This window comes from Triticum aestivum, chromosome 2A, assembly GCF_018294505.1.
Source record: "Triticum aestivum cultivar Chinese Spring chromosome 2A, IWGSC CS RefSeq v2.1, whole genome shotgun sequence".
Taxonomy (NCBI): domain Eukaryota; kingdom Viridiplantae; phylum Streptophyta; class Magnoliopsida; order Poales; family Poaceae; genus Triticum; species Triticum aestivum.
In genome coordinates, this window is record NC_057797.1 from 227206227 (window position 1) to 227231725 (window position 25499).

Here is a 25499-nt window from a genome sequence, read left to right on the forward strand (position 1 = left end):
CTGCGGAGGTAGAAATCAAAAAGGAGCATCAAGTGTTGATGGTCAACAGGCCCACTAGTTTCAAGAAAAAGGGCAAAGGGAAGAAGAAGGGGAACTTCAAGAAGAACAGCAAGCAAGTTGCTGCTCAAGAGAAGAAACCCAAGTCTGGACCTAAGCCTGAAACTGAGTGCTTCTACTGCAAGCAGACTGGTCACTGGAAGCGGAACTGCCCCAAGTATTTGGCGGATAAGAAGGATGGGAAGGTGAACAAAGGTATATGTGATATACATGTTATTGATGTGTACCTTACTAATGCTCGCAGTAGCACCTGGGTATTTGATACTGGTTCTGTTGCTAATATTTGCAACTCGAGACAAGGACTATGGATTAAGCGAAGATTGGCTAAGGACGAGGTGACGATGCGCGTGGGAAATGGTTCCAAAGTCGATGTGATCGCAGTCGTCACACTACCTCTACATCTACCTTCGGGATTAATATTAGACCTAAATAATTGTTATTTGGTGCCAGCGTTAAGCATGGACATTATATCTGGATCTTGTTTGATGCGAGACGGTTATTCATTTAAATCAGAGAATAATAGTTGTTCTATTTATATGAGTAATATCTTTTATGGTCATGCACCCTTGAAGAGTGGTCTATTCTTATTGAATCTCGATAGTAGTAACACACATATTCATAATGTTGAAGCCAAAAGATGTAGAGTTGATAATGATAGTGCAACTTATTTGTGGCACTGCCGTTTAGGTCATGTCGGTGTAAAGCGCATGAAGAAACTCCATACTGATGGACTTTTGGAACCACTTGATTATGAATCACTTGGTACTTGCGAACCGCGCCTCATGGGCAATATGACTAAAACGCCGTTCTCCGGTACTATGGAGAGAGCAACAGATTTGTTGGAAATCATACATACAGATGTATGTGGTCCGATGAATATTGAGGCTCATGGCGGATATCGTTATTTTCTCACCTTCACAGATGACTTAAGAAGATATGGGTATATCTACTTAATGAAATATAAGTCTGAGACATTTGAAAAGTTCAAAGAATTTCAGAGTGAAGTTGAAAATCATCGTAATAAGAAAATAAAGTTTCTACGATCTGATCGTGGAGGAGAATATTTGAGTTACGAGTTTGGTGTACATTTGAAACAATGCGGAATAGTTTCGCAACTCACGCCACCCGGAACACCACAACGTAATGGTGTGTCCGAACACCGTAATCGTACTTTACTAGATATGGTGCGATCTATGATGTCTCTTACTGATTTACCGCTATCGTTTTGGGGTTATGCTTTGGAGACGGCCGCATTCACGTTAAATAGGGCACCATCAAAATCCGTTGAGACGACGCCTTATGAACTATGGTTTGGCAAGAAACCAAAGTTGTCGTTTCTGAAAGTTTGGGGCTGCGATGCTTATGTGAAAAAGCTTCAACCTGATAAGCTCGAACCCAAATCGGAGAAATGTGTCTTCATAGGATATCCAAAGGAGACTATTGGATACACCTTCTATCACAGATCCGAAGGCAAGACTTTTGTTGCTAAGTTCGGAAACTTTCTAGAGAAGGAGTTTCTCTCGAAAGAAGTGAGTGGGAGGAAAGTAGAACTTGACGAGGTAACTGTACCTGCTCCCTTATTGGAAAGTAGTGCATCACAGAAAACTGTTTCTGTGACACCTACACCAATTAGTGAGGAAGCTAATGATAATGATCATGAAACTTCAGAACAAGATACTACTGAACCTCGTAGATCAACCAGAGTAAGATCCGCACCAGAGTGGTACGGTAATCCTATTCTAGAAGTCATGCTACTAGATCATGATGAACCTACGAACTATGAAGAAGCGATGGTGAGCCCAGATTCCGCAAAATGGCTTGAAGCCATGAAATCTGAGATGGGATCCATGTATGAGAACAAAGTGTGGACTTTGGTTGACTTGCCCAATGATCGGCAAGCAATTGAGAATAAATGGATTTTCAAGAAGAAGACTGACGCCGATGGTAATATTACTGTCTACAAAGCTTGACTTGTCGCAAAAGGGTTTCGGCAAGTTCAAGGGATTGACTATGATGAGACCTTCTCACCCGTAGCGATGCTTAAGTCTGTCCGAATCATGTTAGCAATTGCCGCATTGTATGATTATGAAATTTGGCAGATGGATGTCAAAACTGCATTCCTGAATGGATTTCTGGAAGAAGAGTTGTATATGATGCAACCGGAAGGTTTTGTCGATCTGAAGGGAGCTAACAAAGTGTGCAAGCTCCAGCGATCCATTTATGGACTGGTGCAAGCCTCTCGGAGTTGGAATAAACGCTTTGATAGTGTGATCAAAGCATTTGGTTTTATACAGACTTTTGGAGAAGCCTGTATTTACAAGAAAGTGAGTGGGAGCTCTGTAGCATTTCTGATATTATATGTGGATGACATATTACTGATCGGAAATGATATAGAATTTCTGGATAGCATAAAGGGATACTTGAATAAGAGTTTTTCAATGAAAGACCTCGGTGAAGCTACTTACATATTAGGCATAAAGATCTATAGAGATAGATCAAGACGTTTAATTGGACTTTCACAAAGCACATACCTTGACAAGATTTTGAAGAAGTTCAAAAGGATCAAGCAAAGAAAGGGTTCTTGTCTGTGTTACAAGGTGTGAAGTTGAGTCGGACTCAATGCCCGACCACTGCAGAAGATAGAGAGAAGATGGAAGATGTTCCCTATGCTTCAGCCATAGGCTCTATCATGTATGCAATGCTGTGTACCAGACCTGATGTGTGCCTTGCTATAAGTCTAGCAGGGAGGTACCAAAGTAATCCAGGAGTGGATCACTGGACAGCGGTCAAGAACATCCTGAAGTACCTGAAAAGGACTAAGGATATGTTTCTCGTATATGGAGGTGACAAAGAGCTCATCGTAAACGGTTACGTTGATGCAAGCTTTGACACTGATCCGGACGATTCTAAATCGCAAACCGGATACGTGTTTACATTAAACGGTGGAGCTGTCAGTTGGTGCAGTTCTAAACAGAGCGTCATGGCGGGATCTACGTGTGAAGCAAAATACATAGCTGCTTCGGAAGCAGCGAATGAAGGAGTCTGGATGAAGGAGTTCGTATCCAATCTAGGTGTCATACCGAGTGCATCGGGTCCAATGAAAATCTTTTGTGACAATACTGGTGCAATTGCCTTGGCGAAGGAATCCAGATTTCACAAGAGAACCAAGCACATCAAGAGACGCTTCAATTCCATCTGGGATCTAGTCCAGGTGGGAGACATAGAGATTTTCAAGATACATACAGATCTGAATGTTGCAGACCCGTTGACTAAGCCTCTTCCACGAGCAAAACATGATCAGCACCAAGGCTCCATGGGTGTTAGAATCATTACTGTGTAATCTAGATTATTGACTCTAGTGCAAGTGGGAGACTGAAGGAAATATGCCCTAGAGGCAATAATAAAGTTATTATTTATTTCCTTATATATCATGATAAAAGTTTATTATTCATGCTAGAATTGTATTAAACCGGAAACATGATACATGTGTGAATACATAGACAAACATAGTGTCACTAGTATGCCTCTACTAGACTAGCTTGTTAATCAAAGATGGTTATGTTTCCTAACCATGGACAAAGAGTTGTCATTTGATTAACAGGATCACATCATTAGTTGAATGATCTGATTGACATGACCCATTCCATTAGCTTAGCACCCGATCGTTTAGTATGTTGCTATTGCTTTCTTCATGACTTATACATGTTCCTATGACTATGAGATTATGCAACTCCCATTTGCTAGAGGAACACTTTGTGTGCTACCAAACGTCACAACGTAACTGGGTGATTATAAAGGAGCTCTACAGGTGTCTCCAAAGGTACATGTTGGGTTGGCGTATTTCGAGATTAGGATTTGTCACTTCGATTATCGGAGAGGTATCTCTGGGCCCTCTCGGTAATGCACATCACTTAAGCCTTGCAAGCATTGCAACTAATGAGTTAGTTGAGGGATGATGTATTACAGAACGAGTAAAGAGACTTGCCGGTAACGAGATTGAACTAGGTATGGGATACCGACGATCGAATCTCAGGCAAGTAACATACCGATGACAAAGGGAACAACGTATGTTGTTATGCGGTCTGACCGATAAAAGATCTTCGTAGAATATGTAGGAGCCAATATGAGCATCCAGGTTCCGCTATTGGTTATTGACCGGACACATGTCTCGGTCATGTCTACATTGTTCTCGAACCCGTAGGGTCCGCACGCTTAAGGTTACGATGACAGTTATATTATGAGCTTATGCATTTTGATGTACCAAAGGTTGTTCGGAGTCCCGGATGTGATCACGGACATGACGAGGAGTCTCGAAATGATCGAGACATAAAGATTGATATATTGGAAGCCTATGTTTGGATATTGGAAGTGTTCCGGGTGAAATCGGGGCTTTATCGGAGTACCTGGAGGTTACCGGAACCCCCCCGGGAGGTATATGGGCCTTAGTGGGCCTTAGTGGAAGAGGAGAAAAAGGCAGCCAGGGCTGGGCCGCGCGCCCCTCCCCCCTTGGTCCGAATTGGACAAGGAGAGGGGGCCGGCCCCCCTTCCTCCTCTCTCTCCTCTTCCCCCCCCCTCCACGAATCCTATTCCAACTAGGAAAGGGGGGAGTCCTACTCCCAGAAGGAGTAGGACTCCTCCTGGCGCGCCTCTCCTGGCCGGCCGGCCCCCCTCCCTTGAACCTTTATATACGGAGGCAGGGGCACCCCCTTAGAGACACAAGTTGATCCACGTGATCATATTCTTAGCCGTGTGCGGTGCCCCCTTCCACCATAGTCCTCGATAATATTGTAGCGGTGCTTAGGCGAAGCCCTGCGACAGTAGTACATCAAGATCGTCACCACGCCGTCGTGCTGACGGAACTCTTCCCCGACACTTTGCTGGATCGGAGTCCGGGGATCGTCATCGAGCTGAACATGTGCTAGAACTCGGAGGTGCCGTAGTTTCGGTGCTTGATCGGTCGGGCCGTGGAGACGTACGACTACATCAACCAAACGCTTCCGTTGTCGATCTACAAGGGTACGTAGATCACACTCTCCCCCTCTCGTTGCTATGCATCACCATGATCTTGCGTGTGCGTAGGAATTTTTTTGAAATTACTACGAAACCCAACAGAGACAACCCCAAAGTCTTGTCTTGATGCAGTGTTCAAGTTACTTGAGACTAACAGTTAGACAAGCCCACATAATTCGTTGTCTGAATCAGTTCAACTTCTTCAGTCCCAAGTTCTAGCAGAAAGGCATTCTGCAACTCAACTTCAACTTGAAGTCCTATCTCTAAGAAAGATTGCGGAGAACACCAATGAGAACCTCATCGCTAAACAGCTACACCTGGAAGCTATGACTGACATGCTAGGCCGGTCTTACAGCCTTGCTCAGCAGCTTGCGCAACAGTTCCCCCGCAAGTCTAACCTTTCTTGAACTATCTTGGAAGTGGTCTCGGTTCAATATTATTTTGTTACGCTGCAATGGTGCCCAGTTTTTGTAATCTGCTTCTTCGTTGCGCTTTATGATCACTGGTGGCGAACTTCGATGCTCAGTGGATGTAATATACCTTAAATCCTTTATTGTATAGTGTAGGTTTATTCCTAGTTACTATGCCATAATTTCTTTATTGTATAGAGTAGGTTTGTTCTTAGTTCCTACTAGTTACTGCCATCATTTGCTATCTGAAAAAAAAATCAGATGTAGTCGACCGGACTGAAGCATTCGACTCTAACGCGCCAGGTTTTTAGCGGGCCACAATTGGGCCGGCCTGCGCCTTTCTTGGCCCCGAATGATTAGTGCCTTCACACATTGCGCCAGGCCCAAACTTACACCAGCCTTTATTTTAGTTGGGCCTTTTGTCGACCCAGCACTTAGTTTGGCCCAGGTAGTGTTAGGCCATTAACAGGCTAAATATTGTATTGGCCTGTTACGGCCGAGATGAAACCACGGGCCTTTAGGAGGCCAAAATGCATGTTGGGCCTTAGTTTTCACTAGTCGTCGACGGGCCTTCAGCTGGCCGAAATGTAGACCGGGCCGGTTTGGGCCTAGTTAGCTCACAGGCCGTTACCAGGCCAAAACATATCTTGGGCCTTAGTTGGCCCACTGATATCATGGGCCTTTAAGAGGCCGAAAGCTTAGCACAAGCATCAACGGGCCGAATTACGCGACAGGCCTTTAAAAGGCCCAAAGTCACGTTGGGCTTAACTGTTGCCACCTTTAGCACGGGCTGTTAGTGGGCCCAATGTCCCATTAGACCATATATGGCCCATGGGCAGCACGGGCCATTCCCAGGCCGAAAGTCACACCGGGCTGAAATGGGCCCATGTCTACATCAGGCCTCTAACAGGCCGAAAGTCACTGGGCTGTAGTTGGGCCCAAATATTCGGTGAACAATTAACGGGCCAGATCTGGCTTCGGGCCGCAAATGGGCCCAAATATTGGGCGAACAATTAACGGGCCAGATCTGGCTTCGGGCCGTAAATGGGCCCAAATATTAGCCGAACAATTAACGGGCCAGATCTGGCTTCGGGTCGTAAATGGGCCTTTATTAAGCAGGCCATTATTGGGCTGGCCAACTAGTACCTGATTAAGTTCTATGGGCCTTTGACTGGGCCAGCCTTTTTAACCTATATGGGCCTCCGTTGGGCCCAGCCACGTGTCGACGTATCATAGGCAGGTCTGCTCCAATGGACGGGCGACATCTGGCCCACTGACGAGCTGACCGGTGTTCCCTTCGGCCAATCGGAATTTTACACGTGGAAATTTCCCATTGGTCAGGGCTGTTAATGGGTTATTGGATCCAAAATCTGACCCGATAGCTTAACGGTGTTCCGTTACGGTGGATGCCACGTGTCGGTCACCCTTGACGAAAGCACTTCTGTGACGTGCGATCTATCGTCAGGGAACACTTCTATGACAGCACATGTATGACTATCTTGATTCTGTCATAAAATCGTCATGGATGTACATGCATGACAAAAAACGCGACCTACTATGAAAAACACGTATCATCACGGAAGTGTATTTTTTTCATAGTGAAGACGACGCCCTGGCGCCAAGGTGCGTGGCTCCACGACGCGACCCACCGCGTCCTGCGCCCGCACGTGAAGAAAGAAGCTATCACGAAGTCCCTCGACCACAAGAAAACGCTCCGCCGCTCCTCGCACCACTGCGCCGGGACCGGCTGCTGCGGCAAGACCGCGTGCCACCTGTAGTGGCAGGGCGCAGACCCCATCAAGACCAAGCTCCACCCCCAAGGCGGGCCCCGGTGACCACAGTCGGCTGCCGCGCTTTCACCCCTGAGCTGCGTAGCATCGCCTGGCCGGGCAAGTTCAAGCCGGATCTTCCTCCTCGCTACGACGGCACCGCCGACCCCGCGGAGTTCTTGCAGCTCTATGAGCTAAGCATCGAAGCGGCCAATGGCGACGAGGAAGTCATGGAGAACTCGTTTCCCATGGCTCTCAAGGATGGTGCCCGCTCCTGGCTCCTGAACCTGCCACCGGGCTCGATCTCCTCCTGGGACAAGATGTGCAACCGCTTCGTTGCCAACTTCTAGGGCACTCACGACCGCCCTCCGACTGCGGGTGACCTGCGCCGCGTCAAGCAGAAACCAGGAGAGACCCTCCAGAAGTACAACCAGCGCTTCAACAACGTCCGCCTCAAGATCCCCAAGTTGACGGACGAGGCCATCATCTCTGCATTCTCTGATGGCGTCCGCGACGTCAAGATGAAGGAAGAGCTCGCTATCCACGAGGAGTTGTGCACGACCCTGGAGCTATTCAACATCGCAACCAAGTGTGCTAGAGCTGAGGAGGGGCGCCTCTCCCTCCTTGAGCTCCCTGCCGCAGACCCAGAGGAGAAGATAGCCAAGGCCAGGGACGTGAAGCGCAAGGGAGCAACCGTGCTCGCAGCAGAACCAGACACCAAGCGTGGCAGAGACCAACCAGAGTCATCCAAGAGCAGCCGTCCGTTCTGCGCCTTCCACAACCTGAACACCCATAACACAAGTGAATGTCAAGAGCTCAGAGCCATTCGCGAAGGACGCTTAGGTCGACGCCCCGAGCACGCCGACCGAGGCTACGGCCGAGGAGGAGGACGTGGTGGCGGAAGCTCGGACGACCGTGGCCCATGCCAGGAGTGGCCCGACCGGCCTCGTGAGGACCGCTGGCAGGATCAGCCTCGCGACGGCGCCTGGAGGGATCAGCCTCGTGAGGATCATCCTCAAGGCAACACTGGGCTCCCTCCGCTGCCGCCACTGCCAAGAAGGAATGACAAACACCATCAGGGCGAGGGGGCTGGGGGCTTCCAGGAACCGCGTGCTATCACCTGCATCTTGGGCGGAGCCCAGGCCCCAGCCTCGCAGCGTATCTTCAAGCAGTTTGCTCGTGAAGTGAACGCAGTCCTCCCCAAGCTCGAGGCCACACGCCCGCTTAGATGGTCCTAGTGCCCCATCACGTTCAGCTCGATAGATCAGCTCAAGTGCGCGGCTACTGCTGGCGCACTCCCGATGCTTTGCTCCCCAGTCATCAGCAACGTGCAAGTTACCAAGACCCTCATCGACAACGGCGCAGGGCTCAACGTCCTGTCTGTCACACGTTTGACAGCCTCCAAGTGCCATCTGACCAGCTTCATCCCACCAAGCCTTTCTCAGGAGTGACCGATGGTTCCACCATGCCGATAGGGCAGGTCCGCCTCCCTGTCACCTTCGGAGAACGCAAGAACTACCGCACCAAGCTCATCGACTTCGATGTCGCGCACATCCATCTACCGTACAATGCCATCCTCGGGTATCCAGCCCTGGCCAAGTTCATGGCGGTGACCCATCATGGCTACAATGTCCTCAAGATGCCGGGAAGCGGCGGGATCATCGCAGCCCCATGTGAAGAAAGAGATGCGGTGTGCTCCCTCAAGCGTGCCTTCCAAGCTACAGCAATTGACGACCCCGACAGCAAGGGTGAGGGCCCTCCTGAGGCCATCCCCAAGAAGAAGAAGTAGCTGCGCAGTGCAGGACCTCAGGAGGGTGGCGTCACAGCCGGAGCCTCGTCAGGATCAGCGCCCGCTCCAGGGGCGCCTCCCTCCATCGCATAGGAAGGTGCGCCCGTCGCCCTTCTCGGGCAGGGCTCGAGGGCTTTCTTCTAGAAGGCCTCAGACCTTGCCCACATCATGAGGGAGGTTCTCGGGCACCACTTGTAGGCGTGCTTCGTGGCACGTTTCCCTTAGGAGGGCACAGGGCAAGGATTGCCCACCGTTCATGAGTTCATCACCAAGACCACTCAGGAATTGTAAGACGCAAGGGCCATGCGCAGCGACCGCCACTCACGAGACGCAGCTTCCCATCCAGGTGAGGACACCGGGTTGCGTGTCTGCATCGACGTTCCAGAGCTCAACAGGGCCGCTTCTCAGGAGCTTTTCTGGCCTTCACTCGTGGGACGCTGCGAGGGCCCACCGCACAGCTATGTTCGCATGCCCTTTGGCCTGCCGAGCGTGTCGTCCGCCTACCAGCGTAACTTGCGGCGCATCCTAGCGGCTTAGGAGGCCAGGCACCACACCGTCCTAACAGAGAAGGAGACGGTCCTCAAGGAACCACCTGAGCCCCCAGAGCCTCCTGAGGCTCAGGGCCCCGGTGGCTCGTGAGGAGCAACCCTTTCGCCGGCACCTTCAACTGCCCCAACTCTCCTTCGTCAACATAACCAGGTGACATTTTCCAAGTTCATTTAGCTGGGAGCACCCCTCGGGCTGCATGATTCTCAGGTCGCGTGGGTCCGTCCCTGTGGCATGTATCCCTTTTTATGTCTTTAGCTTACCTTGTTGAGGGCGCCCCTCGGGCTGGATCATCGCCAAGCCGCTCGGGTCGGACCCAGTGACACGTATCTCCCATGCACTTATTTAAGCCTTCTACTCTCATATTTAATCTACCTATGATTACTACTTGCTCGATCGCCACCCATCATGGGGACCGCGCGCTGGCCGTCTTTCTTCAGGACCCTTCGCGTGAGTAAGTTGAGTACGACGTCTGTGCTCGGGCCCGTCCCTGCAGCGTCGATAAATCCAATGGCTAAGCTCTGTCTGGCGGGCTGACCCTGTTTACATCACCTCCTGGGGCCGTTGGTGCTTGGCTTTCTCATGTGATAACCTCAGGAGATTCGTTCGGCGCAGGTTGTCTGTCCACCTCGCAGGACTAGCACAGCGAACAAGAACCAAGGCCAGGAGCAACCCGCCTTGAGGTAGGGCCTCATGAGTCCTGCGCTGGCTCACGAGTTCCCAGATACACCTCGTCTAGCCCTGCCATGCAAGCTACGTGTCAGGGCAGGGCTGTACACGCCCCTGGGGCTCTCCGCAGAGGGAGCCCCCCTCCCACACACAAGTGGAAGCACCATGCTCCGCGCTGGCCGTCGACACTACCGAGGAGCGGCTATGCCCGTGCACAAGCGGAAGCACTATGCTCCGCGCTGGTGATAAATAACTGAGGGCAGCTTCACGGTCGTATCAACCTGAGGGAGCCCCAGAGCTCAACGTCTGGCCTCACCGCAACGCCTCCCCTCGGGAGAGCCGCACGAGGGGGCTGGGCACGGGGGTTGCGCTCGGGTCACGCCCAAGTGTACGCCACCCAACCAGGTCTCCCGGACCTGGTCGTCGCACGCCCCTCCCGAGCCGGCCCTCGACAAGGGCAAAGGTATAGAGATTGTTTGCACATCAAGGGGGACTCCTGAGCATCGCGACTCAGGAGCCTAACTGGTCACGTAGCCCCTCACTCCTTGGTCCGTCCTGGTCTCCGGTCAGCCCAGCAGCGGTTGAGGTATGCGTGGGGCCGGGCTCTGCCGACGTAGAACGTCAACCTATCCTCGCGTATCCTTCCTATATGTTGTTTGTGCATCAAGGGGGCTCCTGAGCATCGCGACTCAGGAGCCTAACTGGTCATGTAGCCCCTCACTCCTTGGTACGTCCTGCTCTCCGGTCGGCCCAACGACGGTTGAGGTATGCGCGGGGCTGGGCTCTGCCGACGCAGAACACAAAGCAAATAGGAAGAAAATTGCAAAATCTCAAAGCAAATATTACAAGACATATTGTCTTCACAATATCAAATAAATGTTTTAATGCCTCCACGAGCCCTGATGCGTATTGCAGGAATGAAATAGGAAAGCAGACGCAGGTCACCCCTGGACACCGCCATCGCCTACAGAAGGTGCTCCTCCCTTGGTAGCGTCGTCTTCACCTGCATCGCCAGCTACAGGATTGGCGACATCGCCGGTCGAGGGCACGAGGATGAAGCTGCGAAACTTCTTCAGCAGGGCCTCCACCTGACCTTTCACGGCTTTGGCGGCGGCCGCGCAATGTTCATCAGCTACAGGCTCCAGCAGCTCGTCGAGATGAGCATTAGGGTCGTGAAGGTACAAATGGCTGAAGACATGCGTCAGCGCAGCTAAAGAAAGGACACGAGCCTCTGCCTCAGCCATGGGTCCGATGGCCTCCACAACTTCCTCAAGCGCCTTCACCAAGTGGGGAAGCAGCTGAGCAGGGCCATTCTTGAGAAGACGCGCTCCAATACTACGGAGGGAGCAGAAGAATTTGGGGCCAGAGGCGCAGCAGGAGGAGGAGGCGACGTCGTTACGAGAGCCTGGAAGATCGAGGGCTCCGGAGCCCTTGGGACCTCATCAGCAGAGCCAGGTGCCATCACTTCCAGAGCCAGCGGGGCCATAGGGGCTGATTCATCCTGCCGATGCTCCTCTTGGCCTCGTGAGGGCGACGGGTGCTGTCACCTCTCTTCTCCACAAAGGGGGGCACAACCGCGGCATCCTCCTTCCTCTTCTTTGCTGAAGACACCGGCCTGATCAACCAAGGGCGAATGTCAGAAAATAGCAAGTACAAGCAGGAACAAGATGAAGCTCGAAGCACTTACTGATCCACTGCGACATAGTCCACCTTCCGCTTGGTGAGCCTGAAACCCGAAAGCGTCCGGGGCCTGAGGAGTGGGCACACGGGCTCCAAGGGCAGAAGACGGCACAGTATAAGGGCTGGATCCGGCCCCAGGCGGTGTCAAGACGGAGGCAGCGTCTCGAGAGACCAGCGACGATCTACCCCTTGTCGGGATGAGGGGCAGCTCCCTCACCACCTGGTGGGCGTCGACCTCGGCGTCGTCTGGTAAAGCGTGGAGGATGTCAGCCTTGCTCAAGGGGGAGTTCTCCCCCATATCCTCGGGGGTCTCCTCTGAGTCCTCCTCCCCTCTTCCTCCCCGCGGACTCATCAGAAGACACCTCCACCGGCTTCGGCGTTGCAGAGGCCCCAGCGAGTGCCGGCGGCACCAGCGCGCGCGCGTTAAAGGTTGGCCCGGAGGCAACGAATTGCTCCCAGTCCTTGCGATGGAACAAAGGAACAAAGGCGCTCGGCGGGTACTCTTGGTTATCCCCAACCAAGAGGCGCAGAACTGTAGTCAGCTCGTCATCAGGCAAGGCCACCGGGCTCAGACGAGTCCTGTCTTCTTCATCTCCAAGATTCCACAAAGGGCGCGCGCGCCTGAAGTGGAGCAACGCGCAGCATCAAGAATTCCTTCAGGAGCATGGCCCCCGTCACCTTGGCCTCCTTCACGTTGCCCGGCTTTAAATCGATCTTCATCTGCTCCAATACTGACGACACCGCTCATCGGTGAGCTCTACACGAGACCACCCCTTGTCCGACTAGGGCACCTCTATCGGCAGTTCCAAGCATGGATGGATGAACTTGGCACTCATCATGACCCATTTGGCCCTGATGTTGTCAACCCTCTTCCCGGTGTTCGAGATCGAGTTGGCCTGGCCGGCCACGATGAAGTTGGCGCACCCGGAGATATGGCCACTAGTGACGCGGAGGAAGAAGAAGTGGCGTAGCAGTGCCACAGACGGCATCACTCCCAGGTACGCCTCACAATAATAGGCGAAGATAGACAATAGAAGAACGGAGTTGGGGTGGATATGCAGCGCCTGCAGCCCGAAGTGGTCGAGGACCTCGAAAAAGAAATTAGAAAAAGGTGGAACCAACCCAGCGGCGATGCTGCTCGTGAAGAAAGGGAAGAAGGTGCTTCCCTTAGACTCTGGCACGTCGGAGGCAAGTCGGAGCTCCGTCTTCCCCCTATCATAGCTCTCCCCCGCCGTCAGCAAGTGCGTGGCGGCTAGGTTCTTCTCCGACACATTGAGCGCATCGAGGGCTGGCTCGAACCAAGCCGGCGCCGAGGAGGACTTGACCTTGCGCGACGCCATTGGTCGCAGATGCGGAGCAAGGTCGAAGCGGATCTGGAAGTTCCGACAGCAAGGAGCGAGAAAGGGGATCTGGAGCAAGGCGAGGAAGAAGCAATGAAGGCAAACACTGTCCGTGCCAGCCTTTTTGTCAAGTCAGGCGGTTGCCGAGGCAGCGTGGGGAAGCGGAGACGCCCATGTCCAATCAATCGCCACGCGTCAACCGAGGCCGTAGGCTTTTGGGGCCCATAGCGCTCCGCGCTTGACCTTTGGCTTCGCCTCGAAGCCAAGCCCGAGCATGCATTGGGCCCGGGGGCTACTGTCGGCGTTCTGTGAACGGGGGTCCCCAAACTTGCCTGCCTGCGGCCCACGGCGTGGCTGAGCTGGCAGGCCCGTACGGCCTATCTTCATTGACAAGGCATTCAAATCCCTCGCGAGGGGTCAAGCCTCGCGAGGCGGATGATGCAATACCTCCTCAGAGTGGCCTCGCCAGGCATGCTCGCGAGGGGCAGAGAGATCAAGGCAAGGCAAACCTCACGAGGTTATCGTGACGTGAGCCATGACGATCGAGACCAGGCGGGCGCCAGGCGGGCGCCAGCGTGCGCACCGTCCCTGTTTCCTCTTTGGTGCCAAGGGGGCAAGCGCAGGCGCGGAGTACCGAGGCATCAAGCAAAGGTTTCCATATCGGTGCAACGAGACCAAGACCAGCAGGACTTCAAGATGGTGGTCACCATGGAGCCCAAGACGGCGTCATCACCAGAGCCTTTTGCAGGCGAAGACCGCTTTTGTCAGGATAAGCTGTACTAGTTGTCCCCTTTCAAATTGGCCGTTGTTGGCTCCCTTCCCGCTCACTATTTGGGGAGAGGACCAGGGCCTATATAAGTAGAACTAGCCACCACAGTAGGGGGACGAAAAGGAGAGAACTGATTCAGGGAGAGAGAAGGGAGAGAGGACGGATCCAAGATCATCTCACCTGCACAAGTTCGCCAAGCACAAGAACACCTCAATCTTAGGAGGCTGTTCTTTCCCTTGTACTATTCATCATCAGCCCAAGAGGCAATCCACCACCACCACACTGGAGTAGCGTATTACACCACAACGATGGCCTGAACCAGTATAAATCTTGTGTCTTTCTGTGTTGTGAGTTCGTTGAGTTTGTCCGCGAGATCTTAGAGAGTTAGGGCGTGGACCGATAGGGAGAAAACCTTCACGCACACCCCAGTGTTTGAACCTCGAGGGTTTTGCCGGATCCTGTGATCCGACAGAGCCCAATTGGGACGATCAGGGATCTAGCATCTGGGGTTATCTTCTTTTCATTCGGATTTGACCGTAGTCGGTCTATGTGTGTATTCTGGATGATGTATGAATTATTTAAGTATTGTGTGAAGTGGCGATTATAAGCCAACTCTCGTTATCCCTTTCTTTTTCATTACATGGGATTGTGTGAAGATGACCCTTCTTGCGACAAAACCACAATGTGGTTATGCCTCTAAGTCGCGCCTTGACACGTGGGAGATATAGCCGAATCGTGGGCGTTACAAGTTGGTATCCAGAGCCATCCCCGACTTAGGAGCCCCCTGCTTGATCGAATCGCTGACGTTGTTGAGTCTAGAACAAAAATGTTTTGTGTCTTTGGATTATATATATCAGAGAGTAGGATTCTTTTTACTCCTCTGCCCCTTCGTCGCTCTGGTAAGGCCTCCTGACGTAGATGTTTTGATTTTCCTCTCCTCAAATTTCATGAAATTTGTTTTTAGGATCACGCGGGTATCTTGGGATCGTTCCGATATTCTTGTGACGTGCCTCCTGACATTTAGGGGTTGTGGCAGTGTCCTGGGGGGTTGAGCTCCGAGTTGTTGTCGTCACAATTTTATCGTTCCAGTTTTGGAATACCTAAGTTTCACCGACATCGAAAATCTCTTTTATGCAGTTAGTGGTGAGATAACCTCGATGCCACCCAGTACCGGGGAGGGAGTTTGGGAGTATTGCCATAAATCGTATAATGGATGCTTTTCGAAGGTTGAGGTACACAATTTCCGGAGTTTTCTTGGTTATATGTTGACGGATGGATACAGTTGGAGCGTAGGGCTTGTTAGTTGTGTGATATAGATTGTGCCTCCCAGTATCCCCAACACCAGATTGCATAACCAGAATTTTTCAGGAGTTTATAGGTGGGGATTCAAGTATCACATAGGAATTCTTTCCAACAGACACGTGATACGATATGGGGTCTATCATATGTTTTCTTCCGGCTTATTCTGCAAGCCAAATCCTTTGTTTTTGTTTTGATTATGGTATTCGAGTTGCTTCGAAGTCAAGTGTTGATTCCATACCTTTTCGAAGCGGTGCTCTCATATTTCGATGTGACTGCAAATCCTTTCGATCATCCAGTTTGCCATGTCAATTTCTTCTCAACTGGAGTGCTTCTCTTCAAGTTAAGCCGATCCCTTCAACATTTGCAAGATCAATTATCCTTCTTTTCAACGGTGTTTGTTTCATCTGTCCCAAGTTGTCTTTGTCTTTTCCCGCCCTCCCACCCTTTTTCTTCAAGGACTCATATTTCTTAATCAAGTATCCATCTTATGGATGTGAAGTCTCTTCATTCTTTTCTTTCAATGTTCTTAGCCGGTGATTCTCATGAAGATGCTTAGGAGCTTCAAGTTCATCCTTCTTTGTTCTCATTTTCTTCTCCGGTGGGTTCAATTCAAGCTTTCGGTGTTGACCATACCTTTTTCTCTGATTCAAATGCTTTCCCATGCCGGTGCACCCCTGAATCGTTAATCTCTTGCTATTCATTTGTTCCAGACTGTTGAAGATATCTTAGAAGATTCGCATTTCCATTCTTAATTCGTTCAATCTATTTCGAGGTTGTTATCTCATTCAAGCCATTTAATTCAGGTGCAATATCTTTCAAGCAATCTTTTCGAAAGGTGTTTCTTTTGAGTGGGCCCTAACCCATTGGTCTTTTCCCAGGATATTACCTATCTCTTCTAATTCTTTCTGGAGTTATTCCCGAATTGTTTTCAAGGTGTGACGTAAGAATGAATTATCATCAGTCATATGTCTTTGTCCAAGATCTTTCAAATTCTTTTCATCGTTGGTTCAACCTTTCTATTCTTCATTTCGGAGTGCCTCAACAATTCATGGTGGTGTTTCTCATCGTCATTCTCTGCATTTCAAGACTGAAGAAGATTTCCTCTTAAATCCTTACCCATTCTTCCAAAGATGCATAGTTCAAGCTTGATGCCATCCTCTCATAATTGTTTTCGATTGTGAGAATTCATTTCACCCATCCAGAACAATTCATGAGTCTTTTCAGTTTGATTCTCCAGAGCCCATCATCTCAGAATTATTCATTCTCAGCTTTCAGCTCTCGTTCTCCAAATCTTACCGGTGCATCGCTCAAGTATTCTCTAGTTAGCTCATGATTTATTTGTTGTCTTGTATCTAAAATTCACTCAAGTATCTTCGCTCGTTTTCTAATTCTTCCTGGTGAATTGTGCCTTTGGTACGTTCATTTTCAATTCTTATGGTGGCTCGTTCAGGATTTCTCTTCCTCAATCCTTTTCAAGAGGAATAAGTAGTATGCCAAATCCGTTGCTTGTCATCAATTTAAATTGGTGAAGGATACGCATAACGTAATTCTTATTATTGTTTCATCTAAGTGATCTAGTTTCTTCCTTCCAGAGTTGTTCATCATGTCACATTTCTCGGTTCGAGATGCTTCATCTTTTCTTTTTCGGAGTTCCAAGTTTTTCGCATTATCTCGTCGCGAAGCTCCATCTAAATCATCGCAAGGCTTTACTTTGTGTTTTCAACTTCTCTTTCTTTTTATCATCCTTTTATTACCGAAGTTCTTCATGGAGGCTCTACATGGTGGTTCGTCAAGGATTCCTTTCATTCTTCAATTGTTCTTCAAGATTTCTCTCGAAGTTATGATCCGCCAAGCTATACTCAAAATTTAACATGGTGCTCAACACGTGTTTTGTTTTGAGGAGTCCAAACTTTCTTCATCTTGCATCCCGAAGTGCAATTCTTTCTATCTTGTCTTTTGAGGTGGTGTTATGTTATTCTTGACAATTTCCCTTCGTGTTTCATGAATCAGAATTTGTCAAGTAGGAGATATCTTAAACCACCATTTTCTCTCTGTTCAAGAGATCTTTTTAACCCAATAATTTCTTCGTTGGAGTTATCTTGGGTTATATTTCACCTAAAGCCTTCCCTAAGGAATGTTGCTATTGTGGTGCTCATCAATGATCCAATTTTCTCCTTCTCATCTCGGTGAAGAAGCTTTCATCTCTTCCTTGTTCTCAATCAATCTTTGTTTTCATTGGTGGCAGAATTAGCCCCAATTTAATGAGATGGTTATATAAGCCCACGGGAATCATATCTTTGTTGTTGATTTTCCAACAACTCTATTCAAGCCTTTCTCCTAAAGATGCTCTTTCAATTTTAGTTGGGAGATATGTCATTTTATTCTCAATTGTTTTCTTTCCAATGACCCAACTTCTATTCTTGTGTTCCGGAGGCATTGTGTTGTTGTTCTCGTCAAGTATCATCTTGTTTGACAAGATCATGTTCTTTTCGTGCTTATCCATTTAACCGGAGTGTTGCATCCTATTTTCCAAGCTCTTTCCACATAATCAAGTTCCTTCTCTTTCTATCGGAGTGCTGCCCAAATTCTCTGGTATACCTTGTTTCTCTTTTCAACCGAAGTGGTTTTAAATTCTTTCGTGACCCTTGAGCTCTTGATTCATGTGTTTGCAACCTACAAGGTTCTCATAATGTTCCTTGTTCCTCTTTTCTAACGGAGTATTTGCAATCTTGATCATCTCCATTGTTTACTTTCTTTCAATTTATTCAACCTGTTAAGGTTCATGGTTTGACTCGTTTGTCAAAGAAGCAACTTTGTTTTACCTCTTCCTCTTCCGTTTCTCCCCGGTGCCATCCTTAGATCTCGAGTCGAGATCTCTTGTAGGTGAAGGAGAGTTGTGATGCCCCAAGACCGGCGCTCCAGATGCCTTCCGTGTTTTGCATGTCAGAGATGTTATTTATTTGTCTGTTGCATTCATCATCGCATCATTCACATTGCATCAGCACTCCATTGCCGTCATGTTTTCAAAAGTTGCATCCGCTCGTAGTCGTCGCTTCCTCGTTGTCTCTGTTGACCTTCTCTTAGACCAGTTAGACCGCTCTCTTCCCTCTCTTTTCTGAGCCCATTAAACCCCTTGCCTTCGTTGATCATTCCGAAACCAACCGGGTTTTTCGAGCCCCTCCTGTCTTACCTTTTGATCCTCTCTACACTTTACTCAGACTCCTCGCGTGCGTCCGAAAGTTGTCCCGAACCCGACCCGGGTAGTCGTCACCGTTCGATTCGGATCGTCACCAAACATCCCTAAAATATCTTTGGTTTCTCATTTGGACTTTCAAAGCCTATTTTATCTCTCCTGCCTGATTTTAATCGGATGATCCAAACTCTTCTCTTTTCCATATATTTTGACCCCCCTAACCAAATCAGACCAACCCTAATTTTTTAGAGAACCTGTCCCGCCGCACCGCAACTTTCACCTTCTTCCTCGGGATCCTCCTAGATCCCCTTCTCACCCAACCAGCACTCGAGGCCTCCCCTCAATCCACCCGAACTAGCCCCCGATCCAACCCATCCGCCACCTCCCGTGCCTCCTCAAGCTCGACACTGCTGCCTCGTGCCGCTCACCGAAGCAACCAGCGACGACCCTCACCTCCAGGACCTCCTCCTCGCCGCCCCATCTCGTCTCCAAAACTGGTAATTGGACCCGCACCCCTCGCTATTTCTCCCATTCCCTCCGGTTCCCTCTCTCACTTGCTCTCTATCTTCTCCATGGAGACCTACAGGAACACCGCTACCATGGTCGACCTCGACGTGCCTCGCCGCTGTCGGGAATGGAAGGGTCGACCTCGGTTTTGCCTCCTCGCCTCCTTCGATGCACCACCAGGAGCTCTTAAAGCCTCGCTCTGCCCCGTCTTGCGAGCACACCGGCGCCTTGGGCCGAAGCCACTAGGACCCCAGGCTGGCCCCGTCCCTCCTCCTCCTCCTTTACTGTGCAACACCGCCGGCTACCTCTTAGAGTATCGCCGCCGGACCAGCAGGTCCCCGTCTCACCGCCCCTCTCTTACTCCCTGCCTTTGCCTCCTTTGTTTTTTGTGTCTCCCGCTCTCACGTTCTTCATTAGGCCCAGCATCTCTGCTGCCAGGGACCTGCAGGAGGGAGCCACCGCGGGGAATCGGCAGGCCCGACCTCCTCTTGCCTAGATCTGGCCTCTGGGACCCATCCCCGACCTTGCCTTCCTCCAAGCCTTCCTCGGCGTCGTCTTCACGCCGATGCTTCCCTGAAACTCCAGCCTCGCCTGCTCCAGCGCTGGTCGCTGCGTTGACCGTGCCTCCAGCTTCCTGGGCCACAAGCGTGCATCAGGCCCAGCGCCTCCTGACCTCGCAGCTGGGCTGCACCCAGCCAGCCTCTCTGCTGCAAGCTGCTCCACGGGCCTAAGGCTTCAAAGGCCCATGGGTGAGCTCCCCACCACCTCTCCTCTCTGTTGGCCTAACATGCACTAGATTCGGCCCGTGTCAAGTTTTTTCCCTGTTATGCGAATTTGCCTTTTTAATCCCGTGATAACTGTTTTGTAGAAAACCCCTCCATCTTCATGCATATAATAACTTAATAACCATGCATAATTTGTAAAAACTTTATATATGAAAAATGCCTAGAACTTCATCTAGTTTCATATTATGCTGCTTTCATCCATGTTAAAAAGGTTTGACTTGCTGTTTGTTTAATTTTGCTAAATGCCATGCTAAAATGATTTATTCCATAACTAAATAACTGTAGCTCCGAATTTAATAATCTTTATATGTAAATGGGGTAGAAAAATGCATAGTTTATCATGGTGGCATTACTTTGCATGTTTAACAACTCTAAAATATGGTTTAGGGCAGAACAGTACCAAATTCGAATATTGCATATGAGGATTTTCCAGAATTGTTGTTTGTTGTTTCCGGCCTCATTTAAAAATGCCTAGATAGGTAGTTTTTTTTGTTTCACCTCTTGCCATGTTTAAAAACATTTAATATTGATGTGTACCTAAACAAGAGAAAACTAAATAATTGAACGTTGCATTTTGTCAATATGCAACTCGTTGCATATTGAGCTCCACTTAACTTGTAGTATTGTTTGATGCACTTTGCTTTGCCATGCCTCATTAAACCGGACATGCATCATATGCTTGGTTGTGCATCATGCCATGTTTATGTGATGTATGTTTACCATGTTGTTTGCTTCTTTCCGGTTGTCCTACTTCTTGATAGTTCTCGGTATCATTGCGATTGAGAGGATCCGTTCGACTACGTTGGTCCGTCTACTTCTTGGTTTCGGTCTTCTTCCTAGCGGATCTCAGGCAAGATGACCATTACCCTCGATATCACTTCTATATTTGCTTGCTAGTTGTTTGCTCTATCCCTATGTCGCGCTACCTACCACTTGTTTATCATGCCTCCCATTTTGTCATGTCAAGCCTCTAACCCATCTTCCTAGCAAACTGTTGTTTGGCTAAGTTACCGCTTTTGCTCAGCCCCTCTTATAGCATTGCTAGTTGAAGGTGTCTTGCAGTTTGTTCCATGTTGGAACATGGATATGTTGAGATATCACAATATCTCTTATTTAATTAATGCATATATATATACTTGGCAAAGGGTGGAAGGCTCGACCTTATGCCACGTGTTTTGTTCCACTCTTGCTGCCTTAGTTTCCGTCATACCGGTGTTATGTTTCTTGATTTTGCGTTCCTTACGCGGTTGGGGTTATGGGACCCCCTTGACAGTTCGCCTTGAATAAAACTCCTCCAGCTAGGTCCAAGCTTGGTTTTACATTTGCCTAAAAACCTATATGTTTTTCTTGGGGTTGCAAACCCGAGGGTCATCTTTATTTTAACCCCCCGGGCCAGCGCTCCTTTGAGTGTTGGTCTGAAACCGAGTAGACTGCGGGGCCACCTCGGGGAAACTTGAGGGTTGATTTTACTCGTAGGATGTCTCATCCGGTCTGCCTTGAGAACGAGATATGTGCAGCTCCTATCGGGATTTGTCGGCACAGTCAGGCGGTCTTGCTGGTCTTGTTTTACCATTGTCAAAATGTCTTGTAACTGGGATTCCGAGTCTGATCGGGTTGTTCCAGGAGAAGGAATATCCTTCGTTGATCGTGAGAGCTTGTGATGGACTTAGTTGGGACACCCCTGCAGGGTAAAAACTTTTGAGAGTCGTGCCCGTGGTTATGTGGCAGATGGGAATTTGTTAATATCCGGTTGTAGAGAACTTGACACTTGACTTAATCAAAATGCATCAACCGCGTGTGTAGCCGTGATGGTCTCTTTTCGGCGGAGTCCGGAAAGTGAACACGGTTTGAGTTATGTATGAACGTAAGTAGTTTCCGGATCACTTCTTGATCACTTCTAGCTTCACGACCGTTGCGTAGCTTCTCATGTTACTATTATTTGCGTATGTTAGTCACCATATTTGCTTAGAGATTGCTGCAACTCCACCTCATAACCTTATCCTACCCATAAGCTTAAATAATCTTGATCTCGCGGGTTTTGAGATTGCTAAGTCCGCGTGACTCACATATACTTCCAAAACAGTTGCTGGTGCTGATGATACCAGTGCAAGTGATGCTACCGAAGTCAAGTGAGAGTTCGACAAGGACCTTGGTCTTACTATGATTCGTTTCCTGATGATCAGTAGTGGAGCCCAGTTGGGATGATCGGGGATCTAGCATTTGGGGTTATCTTCTTTTCATTCGGATTTGACCGTAGTCGGTCTATGTGTGTATTTTGAATGATGTATGAATTATTTAAGTATTGTGTGAAGTAGGGATTGTAAGCCAACTCTTGTTATCCCTTTCTTGTTCATTACATGGGATTGTGTGAAGATGACCCTTCTTGCAACAAAACCACAATACGGTTATGCTTTTAAGTCGTGCCTCGGCACATGGGAGATATAGCCGCATCGTGGGCGTTACAAAAGGAAACCGGGAGCACCATCGAGCCCCCTCCTTCATCAAAGAGGTATAACCTTTAATATGTGCCTAGGCATAAGATCAGATTGTCATATTTCTCCTCCCATCTTATTTCATGAGGAGCACACAACAAACTATGTCCAAAGTCCCAGTTAGCCGATCAGCAGCTAATCGGGCACCAGGCTCATCAACTAGGACGAGAGCCAGTACGGATGCAACGCCAACTCATCCACCTCATGAGGATTCTGATGACGTATCCGTCACAAATTCCGAAGTGGAGAGCGTGATGAATCATCAATGACTGAAAGAGACTATATATGTGCGCTCCAGTTTTTACTGAGCAGGAATTTACTGCCCTCAGCATCGTGGATGCATATATCCGAGCCGCCCGGGACGAACTTGCTGGAGTTGCTCACCTGTTTTCAAAATATATGCAAGTAATGGTTTGTGTAAATTTAATAGATATATGCCAGTAGCCCCGAGAGTTCAAACGATTTAGACCAACCACAGGTTCTCAAAGAGAAGAACAACACACTGTCCCAGGAGCATGAAACGAGCTGGACAAAGCTACATGCCACCACCACAGAGCTAGAGGAAATGAAGAAACTCACGATGACAATTGAGCAAAATAACAAACTAGAGGAGGAAAAGGATAAACAAGCCGAAGAGATAAAGAGATTAAAGGCTCAATTATCGGACGCACAAAAAGAGAATAAAAAGCTGAAAGGCGGCATATTTGGTATGACCTTTGAACCATCAGAGGGACTCATATTATCCCGTAAGTCAGAGTGTTATAATGCTGTTCTTGCAAGCTTGTTAACCGGGCGTCATGAAGAAGAAGTATTCGGATTCCGAGGTGACATTCTAAAAGAGCTGTCCGTAGTGCATGAGTAGGCCTGGAAATCCATGAGAAGTATGGCCAAAGCCTTATGGCCATTCGATGCCCCTCCAGAAAGTATGGAGGGGTTGGCGTACCTATTCAAAGGTGCCCGACGTCATTTTGAGCTATGGAAGGCGTGAACATGCCGGGATGGTGCACGAGAGGCATGGGCGATGGTGAAAACACGCTACACCAGGATCGATCCGAATCATATGGCCCGAGTTGGACCTCAGGGACCGGACGAAAAAGAGATTCCCGTGAACTTGGTATATGACCAAGTGATGATAGCTGCGAAATATTCGCAAGAGGACTATAGCTTAAACAGTCTTATAGATGACATACATAAAGAGTGGGTGTTCAATTCAATGTATCAATGTACTTTATCATCGAACTTATCTCCAACCGAACTTGTCAAAATTTGTCATCGCAGGACTTTGGCTTCAACCTCCGAACCAAGAAGTTGGAGTGTTTCCGGATACCATGTTGGAATGTAATAAACATTCATTATGTCCGGAAACCAGGCAATTCGGTCATATTGCTCAAAAAGACAAAATTTGTTCGGGGAATTATGTTATATTACTATTTAACGTAAGAAACATCTTCCAGGGAAAATAGTTCCGTTAAGGGTTCCTTTCCTTGGGTCGGCATGCTTAATTATCCATGCCTAGGCTTTATTCCGAAAGATAGAATTATGGGCAGCCTATCCCTTATTTGTTAGAAGAACTACATAAACATAACTAATCTATCGTTGCTTGCCGACCAATTATTCCCTTAAGAACGCTAGCTTTCGGCTTCACCCGTCTGAGGTACAGATCTGGATTATCCGGTTGTAACAATCGCAGAGGTGCTCCCTTTACACCCTAGCCGAACAATCGGGAACATAGGGTATAAACACAGGAGCGAGGCAACCCATCTTGGCAAAAAACTTAAGTCATAGAGGTGCATATAATGGCAAAATGTGTATAGAATAAACTACGTAAACAATGTAAGCCACAAGCTTTTAATAATATAAGCTTCGTCAAGGAAGCCCTCGGTTAGAGTGGGGTGTATACATTTAAAGATGTGTACCCCTAACAGTTCGGTAGATCCGAACATACCCTAGGATATTAAAAGGAAAAATAAAAAACGGAGATGAGAAAAAGGAACCTAGTCAAAGTAAAAAAGGTGCTATCGAACTATCCATAGAATCGTTGGAGCTGAGCAGCGTTCCATGGATTTGGCTCAATGCGATTATCCGATGCATTACGAAGGCGATAGGCTCCTCCTGTGAGAACTTCATCAATGATGAAGGGGCCCTCCCATCTTGGTTTGATCTTATCCTTCTTCTTCACCAAGAGACGCAAGACGAGGTCGCCAACGTTATATGTCTTGGCCCCCATTTCTCTACTTTGGTATCGCCTGACCTGTTGTTGATAAAATGCGGAACGGGCTTGCGCAATATCGCGCTCCTCTTTGAGGTTGTCTAGGGCATCCTGTCGATCGAGCTCGACTTCTCGCTCTTCGTACATGCGCACTTGAGGTGAGTCATGAATAATGTCGCAGGGCAGGACAACTTCCATGCCGTACACCATGAAGAAAGGTGTGTATCCGGTTGTTCAGTTAGGTGCAGTCCACATCCGTTTTTACTGGTTTGACCTCCACTACTAGGAAAAGGCCTACTAATGGCGCACCAGTTTTGCCTACTAATGGCGCATCACTGGTGCGCCATTACTAGCACGCCACTAGTAATTTTTACTAATGGCGCACCACTGGTGCGCCATTAGTATTTGGTATACTAACGGCGCACCACTGGTGTGCCATTAGTATAGGCCACGGTGCGCCATTAGTATAGGCCACTGGTGCGCCATTAGTATAGGCCACGGTGCGCCATTAGTATTTTTGAATTTTGAAGGTGGGAAAATAGTAGTGGCGCACCGTCTAACCCCCACCGTGCGCCATTGCTATTTTTGAATTTTGAATTTGGATCTGGACCGTGATTCTTTTGCCCATTTTTTGCTAGTTTTTTTGCTCGTTTTTGGCACGATATTATTTCAAATTTTGTTCCTGTTTTTGGATCTTGTACGTTCTTTTGCCGTGTTCTTTTGCAGGAGAGGAGTTCGCCGGAGAGGAGGAGGAGGAGGTCACCGGAGAGGCGCTCGCCTACATCGCCGGAGAGGAGGAGGAGGTCGCCGGAGAGGAGTTCACCGAAGCATCAGAGAGGAGGAAGGAGAAACCATGAGGGAATGGGAGGAGAGGAGGGAGGATGAGCTCACCGGAGAGGAGGGAGGAGAAACCATGAGGGGAGGGGAGGGGAGGAGAGGAGGGAGGAGGAGGTTCCCGGAGAGGAGGAGGTC

General features: G+C 49.0%; 1 long non-coding RNA gene across 1 annotated transcript; it reads left to right on the top strand.

Annotated features, from left to right (window-relative positions):
- The first annotated feature begins 18787 nt into the window (after window positions 1-18787).
- On the top strand, window positions 18788-20730 carry LOC123185202 (uncharacterized). The gene is made up of 3 exons (XR_006493216.1): window positions 18788-19031; window positions 19121-19790; window positions 20588-20730. It is a non-coding gene; the product is annotated as an uncharacterized lncRNA (long non-coding RNA).
- The last annotated feature ends 4769 nt before the right edge of the window (window positions 20731-25499 follow it).